Source organism: Pinus tabuliformis, chromosome 3_1 (assembly GCF_031772625.1).
Source record: "Pinus tabuliformis cultivar Carrire ecotype Pingquan chromosome 3_1, CPIR1, whole genome shotgun sequence".
Classification (NCBI taxonomy): domain Eukaryota; kingdom Viridiplantae; phylum Streptophyta; class Pinopsida; order Pinales; family Pinaceae; genus Pinus; species Pinus tabuliformis.
This window is the reverse complement of record NC_142301.1, coordinates 216,560,804-216,574,081: the sequence shown is the minus strand read 5'-3', so window position 1 is coordinate 216,574,081 and position 13,278 is coordinate 216,560,804. Positions and strand designations below refer to the sequence as shown.

Sequence of the window (13,278 nt, the reverse complement as noted above, 5' to 3'; positions counted from 1 at the left end):
CACCTAGTAATTAAGTACAAGAAAGGTATCACAAACAAAGTAGCTGATATGTTATCTAGATCATCTTTGAATGCTTCAGTAGTGCTGCATGGTAGTTCTTTAAAGCATGAAAGTTATATAGAGCAATATATTACAGATGTTAATTTCAAAGATATTTATGAATCACTAATTCATGGTGCTTAGGTGGAAGAAATCAATTATCATGTTCATGACAGGTTGTTATATCATCTGGGTAAGTTATGCATACCACAGACAGAAAGAGCACATGTTGTCCGGGAAGCACATTCTTCTCGCATTTCAGGACATTTTGGAGTAAGCAAAACAATGGCACAAGTTCAAAGGTATTGTTACTGGCCTCGTATGTATGAAACTGTTGCTAAATACATTAAAGGATGTGTGATGTGTTCGACCAACAAACTAGGCAATCGAAATATTGGTTTATACATGCCACTTCCAGTTCCTTTGCGACCATGGGACAATATTTCCATGGATTTTGTTGGAGGACTTCCTATGTCCAGGAGAGGGCATGATTACCTGTATGTTGTGGTTGACAAATTTAGCAAGATGTGTATTCTTGTTCCATGCAAAAAGCAAGTGACAGCTGAACAAACTGCAAAGATGTTCTTCAATCAGGTATGGGTTCATTTTGGGTTACCTACTTCCATTATTTTTGATCGAGACACTCGTTTTGTAGGAGAATTTTGGTCCACTTTATGGGAACTCATGGACACAAAGCTGAAGAAGAGCACAACTTTTCATCCACAAACCGACGGACAAACTGAAGTGGTGAACATGACAGTCATACATATTCTCCGAGGTTATTGCAGTAAACATCCTAAGTTGTGGGATGAATCTTTACCTTATGTGCAGCATGCTTACAACCGAGCCTTACATTCATCAACTAATTGATCGCCATTCGAAACATGTTTTGGGTATTTACCGAAGTCACCGATGGATCTCATGTTTGGTGAAGAGGATAAAGTGGGTGAACATGATGATGCGAACAAAGCAGTTAAGTTCATTCAACGGATACAACAGATACATGCAGCAGTGCAGGATCAGTTAGAGAAGAGTTAGGCCAAGTATAAAATGCGCCATGACAAGCATTGAGTTGATCATCATTTTCAGGTTGGCGATCAGGTATGGTTGTATATCAGTAAAGACAGGTTGAAAGGAGAAGGTAAGAAATTGAAACCTATTAGGTATGGCCCTTTCAAGATTATGGAAAAGATTGGAAATAATGCATTTCGATTAAATTTACCTCCTTACATGTGAATTTACTCAGTTGTAAATGTGGAAAATCTGAAATTGTATGAACCTCCGATGATCATGGATCTCGAGGAAGATACACAGATTTCGACTATTAATGATTTGGCACCTGAGTACATGAATGCGTTGCAGGAAGATATCATCTTGGATAGGAAGATTTGATCTTCGAGGCATGGAGATGTTGAATATCTTCGAGTAGGACTCAACGGTATGAATCCGAGCAAGGCAAGGTGGATGGAAATCGAAAAAGTGAGGGAACTGTACCCTCACCTGATATCTGCTTAAAATCAAACTTTTGTGGTCCAAAAGATTTCAAGTGGAGAGGATTGATCCAAAAGGATCTCGTTAGATCAGTTGCACAAGTTCAGTTCATTGTCAGTGTGCAGTTCATGGGCATTGTTCAGTCATCGTCTGTAATGTGTGGTTCAATGATGTGGTCATTGGGTAATGTTACATTGTGACAATTTATTGTAAAATGGTTTTGTAATTTGATGTTCCAAGTCATAAAAGACTTGTATTCAAAACATTGTATTAAAAAAAAAACCTAAGATTGACACCTAAGTCTACAAAACCTAAACCTAACCCTCGGACCTTTGTAAACATTATAAACACATTACATATCAAATACATTGCAAAACTTATATAACGGTCCCCAAACTGCAAGACTTAACCCTAACCGCATCGACAATGGGGCATGTGAACAAGCGTTATGGGTAGACTGCAGCGGAAATGTTAGAGCTTAACCACGCAGAGAATCCACATAACCGTTGTCATGTGAGCAGTGGAGTAGCAGTCGGAGGTCATGTTACCGCCAGGTTGTAGTCGACATGTGAGTAGGGTTAGTAACCGCAACAGGTGCAATTAGCGGAACCGTTGTGAGTCACCAGAACCACCAGGGTATGTGGCCGCAAATAGTTACAACTGCGCCTATTCACATGGCAGGCCGCACCGTAAGCCGAGACCGTCGGGATGGTGACCACGGAGGTGGCAGCTTGTGGTTAGACAACGACAGTCACATGCTGGCCGTCCGCTTCCTTCGCTCGGTTAGCTAACGGCTAGCGGGTTTTCAATTATCCAAAGTTCTAAATTGGGTTTTCGGCTATTTTGTCATTTAAACTAATTCGATGACCATGTAACTTAACCCTAAGGTGTCAGTTAGACATAAGACCGATCACATTCAACCTAATTTTCAGCTGATTCATCCCTAACTCAACCTAAGGAGGTTAGAGTGCATTTGCAGGGTTATAAAGGCAGTTTTGCTCATTGAAGAGAAGGAGGAGTGGTTTTTGAGTTTTGTATGCAGATTCTAGAGGATATAGGCTGTTTTGTTTTTAGTGTAACATGAGCATCGAGAGTCAGAATTGGGAACCAAGACAGGCATTGGAAAGCTGATTCAAAGAGCTTTCTTGTGACAGTGACCAGAAGTGCCTGCATGCACATTCAGTCTAGTTAATTTTGTGTAATTGACCTCCTCAGATTCAATCCTAATAAAGCGGCCGCCCATCTTGAAAGTGGACCCAAAGACATAGTCCATCAGGGACAAACTCCATAATCAATCTTGTTGTTTGGTATCGTTGTGTTTTTGCTGTTTTCACTTCTGTTTTACATCTTGCTTATGTTTATCATGTGTCATAAAGTCTTTCTTCTCAAGTCGTTCTCACGGTATAAGCACTTTAAGTTAACATTCAGTTCACTGTTGGCATAATCAATTCTACTTCAGTTTAACATATGATCATTTCAGATCATTTGAGGGGCGAGCAGTGGCTCCAATGCCCCGTTATCAGGGTTAGTAATATAATGGTGTATGGATGTGTCATGGAACTTTTGCTTAATTCAAAAGCTTGTTAACAGGCCAACACGTTTTCACACATGTATTGTATTTGTTTGTAAGACTATTCTTTGGATGCTTGTAATGCATCTTGCTTTAACCTATATTAAGACAATTGAACTATTTCAGTTGTTTTAGTACATATGCTATTGGAAATGTGCTGTATCAGTTGTTAACATTGTCCCACCTGTGTGGGCTATCCCGTTGGACACTCGACATTCATTCTTGTAAACTTGTTATAACGCTTGTCGCACTTATGTGGACTATTCCGCTGGGTGTTGTACGTGCTATTTGTTCACCTTGTGTTTGTGACTACCGCATCCATGTGGACTACTCCGCCAGAAGCTACGCATGTCCTGATGTGTTGTGTGTCTCTAGCAAAGTTGGGACTATTCCCTTTCAACCTGAGACTCAGTTCCACCCTCTCCCACTGCAGTGAAAGAACTTTGACACGAGCGACACAAGCACTCACGAGGCACGGGAACCTCATTGTTCGAAGACAAAACAAACCACTCTCACGTGATAACAAGCAAGAGAAAAGGCATATCTTTAAGATAATGGAAACCGGGCCATCGTAATGGATGAGACTCCTACACCAAATGGTGTGAGGTCTAGTTGGGACTTCATATCGGGGAAGTCCCCTGAATGTTCGTAGGTCCAGCATCGTCAACAAGTTAATACCAAAACCAATCTATATACTTCAAACATTTAAAAAAAGTCGAAATGCATTCAATGGACTCATGCCAAATAAGAAATAGATCAAAATTGACTTCACCCTACCAAAAGAAGAGCAAGCCATAATACACACTTGAAATGTTAATTTAAACAAGACATATGTATTATGTGTTGCCATAAACTAAAACTTCAAAAACCATGCAAGCCAAACATACATACAACATTAAAAAGACATAACAGATTGCATAGTGAGTTGAACACGTCCACAACTAAGATTAGATTACCTTACACATACACATTTGAATATCAACATTCCACAATGTTCCATCACAAGCTTAAAAATGTACACGCAAACTCTTTTAACAAAACACATATGAATTAATAATCAAAATAAACAACCTTACATCAAGGAAGATCACAATGACCTCAAATCCGAAATAATTAATAACACTAAAAATACAGTAGAATAGATACTGAGCTGACCACACCTATGACTAGCATTGGATTATGTGACTCAACACACATATTGTCCAATCAACATCCACAATGTTCCATCAGAGCCTTAAAAAATCACACACAAACCCTTTCAACAATACAACTATGATATAATAATCAAAACAAACAACCTTGGGTTGGGAGTGGAAGAGACCACCGAATTTCACCATAAATGATTCAATTACTAAAGGACAGGGTTGTTTGCATGCTTTACCACATTGTAGATCCACTTACAACTTCAATATTGAGGTAGGGATAACTTATGGCAAATAAGTCGACCTTTATATGCAATGAAGTGGATTTATGGAGTGGTCTTTTATCATGTTTATAAAAGAGTAATGTTTGAATCTAGGAACATTAGGATGAGCTAGCTTGGTTTTTTCCCCTTTGGAGATTGACATGCCTAAGCCTATATATATGCTTTAAAGTATAAAGGAAATAAGGAAGATAATGTTAATGGTGGTGGCACTATATTTGGAAGTTGATTTTTTCTTAAAAACAATGCTATTTATGTAGTGTATATTAATGAACAAAGTATTAAATTGGGAAAATTTACAAAAGAGGAATTGAGAGGGCCCTGACAGATGTGCTCTTTGCAAACTTAGTGAGGAGATAAATGGTCATTTTCTCATGGATTGTGACTATTCAAAACAGATGTTGCTGGAAGTGGAGGCTCTAATAGGATTGAAAATTGTTTGGTCATGGGATTCTACAAAAAGTAGGTTTGAGGAATTGGGTAAGGAATCCACAAACAAAGGCTTTTAAGGTTCTTCCATTAATAGTGTCCCGGTGGTATGGTTGGCCAGGAATATTTCAATTTTTGAGGAAAAACATATTCCTCCAATGAAATGTGCAATTAATGAGCTCAACATATTGAGTCATTTTCCATAGGAAAAAGAAGAAAAATCAATGAGGGTAGTGGATATAGAACAAATTGATAAGAACTTTCCTTAGGATTTTTTTAATGGGGCGTCACAAGGGGATCTTGTTTTATGTAGAGGGAGAGGGATTCCATTATTTGAAGATAATCAATCTATTAAGTTTAGGGTAGGATTGGGGGAGGGGTCAAATAATTATGTAGAATTGATGGCACTAAAACTAGTATTGTTATTGACAAATGAAAAATGAATTAATAGTCTACATGTGTTTTAATGACTCTCAAATTTGTCACAAGATGGGTTAAAGATGAACAAATATGTCACAACGTGTTTCTAAATTCTGTCTTGAAACAGGTTAAAGGTCTGAGAGTGTTTTTCAACCATCTTGCTTTCCAACATGTGTAAAGGGAGAGAAATATAGAAAGTGATGGTTTATTGAGAATTGGAATTCTAAAGTAGCATGAAACCTAGATGATAATAGAAAATAGAAATGGGGACATTTTGGAATGTTATCACCCTTCTTTTCTTAAAGTAATGTTGGGAGCAAGATATGCTCTCATATGAGGTCTTTTTTATCTTCAATCAAAGCTTACTCTTAGTAATTTTAATCACACTATTTATTCTATTTCTAGATATTAAAGTCATATCTCCAACCTGGAAAAGGTATCCATTTTTTAAGTAGATAAGTGGAGTATTTTTCTTGATGTATTAAATCTAATGAAGTTGTGAAAGAACAACTTCAATTTTTTGGTAAAACTTTAAAATATGCAAATAAAAATAATTAATAAAAAATGTTTAATTTTTTTTTTCGAAAAATGGAATTTTGTAAATAATAAAATTATGAGACATTTATTTTAGAAAAATACAATCTCAAATCATAAAAACATGAATAATAAACCTCCTAATCTCCGCATAATACCAACTTTTAACGCATAAACCTGAATAATAAACCTCAGAGAAGAGCTTATAACTATATGAACTTATAATAGATGTATGCATGTTTGCTCCCTACAAATTATACATTGGCACCTTCTAACCTAATGCTCATGAACATTCTTTAATTATAAAGGTTCCTGCACTTTATGAACACCACCACTTAGAATTGATCATGTTTTGCCACCGTTTCACCTAATGCTCATGGACATTCCTTGTCAAGGTTCCTTGATCTCATGAACATCACTTAATATTTGACTCTCCACTAATTCTTTCATATATCTCTATTGAGTGACAATAAATAGATTGGGACAGCATAGCAAATGCTATTAGAAAATCCAAAGATAATTAAATGGAAATTGATTGTTTTGCAGACAAACTTAGCTGTAAATGTTACTTGTTTAGATATTATGAGAGGCGAGTCTCCGGTTCCTTGGAAGTGTTTGTGTAAAATGCAGTGTCATTTTCATTTGCAATAACTGGTAAAATAGTTTGTGCATTCCGCGCCCAACATGCCTGCAGTGCATTGCATTGCTTCCAAAGTCCATTTGGGGCCGCCTCAACTTTCATTTGAAGGGTTGCATTTTTGCATCCAAAACTTCAGAGGCTCCATTCTCAGGCTTTTTCAATGCTTCCACATGTAAGTGCTTATTTCTGAATGTATTTCCTAAAAGAGTCTATCTCAGCAATCAATCTAATAGTGGTTTATATAAGCGGATGATGTTCTTTGCATTTCAAGATAAGAATTTCAGCTATATACTCTAAATAAGCTATCAGTGGCCTCATTAGTACAATGATAGAAGATCGGCCTGCTTTTCACCATTTTAGGTTATGTCCCATGTAATAGTAAGGCCAGATAAATTCTGATAATGATGTCGGAAGGAGGAATCTGACCCTCTTTGACGCAATACAACAGGCTGTGCGAAAAAGAGGGCTTCTGGCCATTCGCCTCAATGCGTTTAAGCATCCCCAAGACGCAATCCACATCAAGGTTTTGATTGATTATGGACTTTGCCTCAGCCATACTACATTGAAATATCAAGATGGATGAAATGGGTCTTCTCTAGTAGGGTTGCGCATTGATCAGTCCTCGTGTAGTCATCTCCTATCATTTGCTTTGTCAGATAAATCAAGATAAAATTGATAGAAGTTTGATTGGTTTATTTACAGATTTAACCTGTTTTGTTAAGTGCAAGGTTATCCTACTTTGTTAGCAAGCTATGCTTTTTAGTTGTTTGTTAGAATTCCTGAACACGTGAAGGCAAAATAGCTCCTGATGTTCTTTGTTAGAGTCGTCTTCGAAGCCTTTATTGGCCAGATGACTCATGTTAATCTCCAATTAGATATGATCATATTAATATAAGAGGCCAGTCCTGACTCTTGATTGCCAATGTGGACGATCTGGATTTGGTGGAAGTAGCGGGAAAAGTGAAAAGCGAGGGAACAACTCCTATGCAGAAGCAAATTTATTGGTTCTCATACTAAGATTTGTAGGATCAATTCACACCATGTAGTGTGAATTCTAGTAATTATGTTACACTACATTGAATTCCATGTAAAATTAATTGAATGCTGTAGAAAAATAATTTTTTTGCCCAAACAGAGGTTGATATAACATGTATATATCATTCCACTTTTGTTTGGAGGTTATGTTATTCTGCACGCTCCAAAGAGGATTCACGGGGGCTGGATCATCCATGCTTAAGATGACTTGGCGAATTTTATTGCTACATTTACATCCTGTCAGGCTTTTATTTTCTTGGTTGATGAATCCTTTGTATTATGCTTTGTACTACGTCGGGATCTTTTGTGCAAGTATTATTTAGTCATTCATAAGGACATGGTAGACTGTGGAAGTGTTTTGAGATTTAAAGCTTTATTTAAATTTGGTGAGGATGGTCATCGCAGCAATTACACATGGAAGGGGAAATGTTCACATTCCTGCAGTTCACCGCATGCAGTTATCTAAATCAGACAAGGGAGAGTCATTGCTATAAACGAACCAGTTGTTTGGTTAATCTAAAAGATGGCAATTGCAAAAGTATAGAGCATAGCAGAGAGACTAAATCTTGATGGTTTTGATCCCATTTCCTTTGCATTTTTTATGCAATTTGTGGTAGATGAGCTTGGTGAGGAAGGTGTGTTATGAAGTTGTTCTAATAGGAAGTCAGTTTCGGTATTTAATGTGTTTGAGAGTACAATGTATGTGTCATAAGTTCAGTTGTTGCCTGCATAACCAGCAGTTCCAGGTTGGTCTGCATTGTGTTTTGTTGAAGTGATTGACAGTGTCAAGTTGTGGAGCATGTTATTAGATCCATGGATTGGAACTTACTAGCTAAGCTACTCTGATCAAAATCATTGTTAGGTAACATTTGATCTCAAAGGCAACCATCATCCATTCGATTACGCTATTATTCAGATATCAAAAGCTAATTAAATACATCTTATAAATGGAGAGCTTAAGATAACAATAACATAGTTAATGTCCTGACATTTGATTGAGTGTAACTAAAACAATATCTTTGAGTTTATATCAACATGACTGTTTTTGAGAGTACAACTAAAAGTGACACAACTTGAACATAAAAAACTCTCATTTATGACACATACAGGTACCATTTAGCCAGGAATTGTTTCACTTTAGTCCAAGCAATGTAACTAGGATGCAATGCTTATTGGGGAACCAATTTCTAGTTTGATTTCTTTGTTTGCAAACATGCAGAAGGCTAGCACATTTAGTTACCTGGATGCAAAGGCATATAAACAGTATCTCTTGTCTGTTCTCATAGTTCCTGTTCTACTCCTCCATTACAGCGGTATTTTGTACAATCATATAGGTTTTACATGCCCACCACTTTCATTTAAATGAAGATATTTGTTATTACTTATTAGTAATTCCCATAGCATCATTTAATTTTTATTATCTCATCACCGACTATTGGAAAAGGGATACAAGCCACCCATGATGTTCTTCTGATCCTCTTTTTAAACATGTTTTATATTCTATTTTTTATTGTATGTTACTGGAAATAGGCTCCAAATTCTACCATTACAAAAATTTAATTAGGAAAGTGGAGGTCAACAAGAAGAACAAGCGGTCTCTATAATGTCTTCATGGTTTGCATATGTGCCAATAAGGTCTGGTCGAAGCCATCCAAAGATCTCAGAACTTTGTTTATATTTCTTTTGGAGTTTTGGTTGCCTATTCACAGATTGGTATTTTGTGCAAGAAGTTGTTTTACCTGCGTGCATGTTGGAGGGTCGATCCTTTATCTAAGAGAGGGTGGGTAAGCCATTTGAAGTTTTGTATCTCAATTTTCTTGCTAGTCGATATGCAAGTTCTTTAACTTTCCTTTTAAGCTATTTACAAATTGAGGCATTTGGTTTTCTGGGAAAGGATGAGGTTGTTTTGATTATGCCCAAGCACAAAGACTGAAATTGTGGGGATAGGGGATCCCTAATTTTACTGTAAATTTGTCCTTTTGTTATTCATGTTGCCAGGAGACAGGGGAGTTCCTAACATTGCTGCAGAACTGCGGAGTATAGTTGGAAACTTGCAAATACGAGCACATTTTTTCCATGCTGTAGAATTTAAAGTTTATAGAAGCAATGAAGGTCCAGACAAATGAGTCTATACTTGATGGAATTATTTATTTTTCACTTTACAAATGCTGGAACGGAGTTGCAAGACAATGAGTCACATCTTTTTGCCAACATGGCTAAGGTGTTAAACAAAACAAATGCCATGTAGATGGTTTGAGACAGAGAAGCAAAGACAGGGTTTCTTACAAAATGTCTATTACCATTATCTGTGGTTGAGCAATAAATTTCTGTTGCTGAGACAAGCAATCATGACAGCAGACAACTTAGAAACAATGGAATGACAAGACTTCAAAGATGGTGTACAGTTACCCAGTAATGTAGACAAACCAATTCACAGTTGCTCGATAGTTTAAATTATACTCTAGTTCATGTCCATGCAATTCTATAATGCCTGCATTCTCATCAAGGCACACAGAGATTAGACTAATGGTTCTTATAGATGCAACCAACTGTAACTCAGAAAAGTGGTTGTATTTCATTTGAAGAGTTCCCTAGGACACTAGGCCAGCCAATACTGAATAGAGTGGTCTAAGTGGGTGGTGCACATCCTCCAAGCTACACTGGAATGTGGCTACTTAAAATGACAAGCCAACTTTTTGGACCCTGGGGTCTGGATCTCATTATTTCAAAATAATAATGATGTTTGACCACAACTCAATTGGGTACAGATATGTAAAGTGTGAGGGATGTTGGAGTCAAAGCCAGATTTGGAATGAACTTCAGAAGGATCTCTAAGAAGAGTTATTTTCATGTGTAAATGTTAAAATAATCACATGGTGGGAAAGGCAAGGTAATATTACAGAGATAATTTTGCATGAATCCTTCTTTGGGTGATTCATGTTTGTGGAAACCATCCAGTCAAAATACAGGTTAGCTTGAAATACATTCCAAAGAGGACAAGCCCTAAACTGTTTTGGACTGATTTCCCTTCTCCTGATCCCCGCAAGTACAAGTTCATATAGACAGAGAAGGCAAAGCATTAGCATGCGGTGTAGATCATACTTGGACTTTATAGGTAATTGGTGAATCATACTTTGAACCTCAAGTAAGGCAATAGAGTATGGCCATCAACAAAATTCCCATGGAGAGGAAATTCAAATGGTCAAACACTTAATGTCCATCGCTATTGTTCATGTGGCCAGAACTCACTTGGTCCTGGCTCAGTAATATGTTGTTCCATCCTCTCATCACATCTATCATCATTCATAGAATGTGATAAACAGTGAAATAGCAAAGGCTGTAGATGTCCTCCAGGGCCTGATATGCTTGAGAGTCGAGAGCTCCTACGTTGTGTCACTTGGAATATAAGAAACAATGATTAGTAGAGGCAGAGACAACACAGCATATGATCACCAATTCTAAAGTCAAGACTAAGGCCCAATCCTTCTTCTTGTAGAGTAGATAATAAGTGCAACTATGCAAATGATTCTGTTCTGTGAGTAAAGGTATAATATGAAAATACCTTATTTTAGCAGTGTGGACCTGTTACTCATGATTTCCTTGGGACAAAATGGTGTCTTAAAGATACATTTGGGTAAGAGTTGCTAGGCATTTGTTTTCACTGAATGGTTATGCATCACTTGATGTCATTACAACTTCATTGTAGTATTTCCTCATTAATACTGTAATCATCACCATGCTTGACATATAAAAGGCTACTAGCTGCCTACCTACTACAAGGTTATTGATCTGAACACTAGGATGGGGTCTCAACATGGAGATGGGAGACAAGATGATGCTAATTAACTCCTTAGGATTTCTTATGATAGTATGAAATCAGTATGCCTTGATGGAGCTAGCAGACTTGGCTAACAGACTTGGTATGAGTCATGGAGACGATTTAGATTGCAAACATTTAGATATACTGAGACAGTCTTTACAAGAAATGTTATCAGCAATGTCCAATACATGGAAGGATTCTTTACCTCATGGATATTGTGGGCTACTTTGAGACAGCAAATGCATCCTCAGATTTGGCTGCTGTAGATACATGCAGGTCTGCACTCTTGGAAGAATTTTCGGGCATGGTACAATGTATTAAAGCCAATGATTTCAGGGTCATTGAGGTAGAAAATTATAACAGTGAGGTTGCTTGGTCTGATCCACTGTGGGTGATTGAAGTGACAGATGCAAAGGAGGAGTCCTAATTCTGCCTTTGTTAGCATCCTTCATGGTAATGAACAGAACAGAGGTTACATTGTAAAGTTTGAGTCACAGGTGACTATGTATATATATTGGGGTCTTGTTTGTCAAAAGGAGGGTGGGCAGCTGACAGAGTCTTTCTGTAGGTGACTATATTCAGGGGTATTATTGATGAGATTGAGAAAGCCCATAGTGATGTGTTTAATATCCTTCTCCTGTTGTTAGATGATGAAAGGCTAAGACATCAAATATCAGGTACCAATACATTTTGTTGACACTTCTAAACACACAAGATTCTAATTAGGTAGTTTATGAATTACTGAAAAGGCAAGTGATGAAGGTTGCATGACAGACTTTTCGTATCAAGACGAGGAGTATATAATACGTCAGTATCGCATCGGATTAATCATATAGTTCAGCTACAGCTGAAGCGTGTACAAGATAGCCTAAAACAAAAAAAAAAAAATCAATTTTAAACTCACTCAGGATGCCTTTACCTTGCTTGGAAACTTGGCTTTGATCCCAACTTTGGTGCAAGGCCAGTGGGGAGGGTGATACAGCAGATGGTTGAGAATGAACTTGTGTTAGGTTTCCTTAGAGGAGAAACATGCATAGCCCATGCATCTGAATATGCCAACTCTGGCACCAAGTACACAGAGGGTCTCGCCATATGTGGAGGTATTTCCTGTAATATGTCACTTGTGAATGATTGCAGCTTGATCTGGGTGCTCCCTTATATGGTTGAGTACAAAATTTCAGATGAAGGTGCAGTTATGAAAAAACAGCTCAAAGGGATAAGGAAATTGATGATAAACACTTAAACATATATGTGCGCGTGTGTGTGACATGCTAGAGTGAAATGTTAATTGGACAGGTTGACCTTACATGGTATGGGGTTAATGCTGTCATAAGGAGGGCTGACCTGTGAAGTTTATTGGAGCTGGCAGTGGGCTGATTTTGCAGGGCTACATACCCACACATGTAGGATATGGGGTATTTTGTGTAGGATACATGCTGCCCTTACATTTAGGGGGGTTACTTGCACATTGAAACAGACCCTTCAGGATGATGCTTTGCAGTGTTGAAAATATCGGTATCTGCAAAATATTGGCGAGGGTCCCGAAAACATCTTTTTGGCAATATTGGCGAAAATGTTGGCAGACATAAAAAATGCATAAAATATTCATTTTTTTTTTTTTTTTTCAGATTTTTAAACATATAAAGCAATAACAACATGAAATAAACACATTGGCACATAAATATGAAGAAAGTATTGATATATATGATGTAGTGGATGTAAAATAAAAATGATATATCAAAGGCGATACCAAATCTTGTTGATCCTTGATAATTGTCCAATCAAGGACTCAAATGTGGAGAACCAATACAAAATAACATCACATATATAAAAGTACCTCATAATCATGAGTTATATGTAGCAAAACAAGTAAAACT

The 13,278-nt window shown here is 37.3% G+C and overlaps 1 long non-coding RNA gene across 1 annotated transcript in view; it reads left to right on the top strand.

Moving 5' to 3' along the window:
• The first annotated feature begins 6,416 nt into the window (after positions 1-6,416).
• LOC149186569 (uncharacterized) overlaps positions 6,417-13,278 on the top strand; it is a 122,469-nt gene continuing 115,607 nt past the window's right edge. The window contains exon 1 of the long non-coding RNA XR_016255704.1: positions 6,417-6,718. This is a non-coding gene — a long non-coding RNA (uncharacterized LOC149186569). The remainder of the gene's footprint in view (positions 6,719-13,278) is intronic.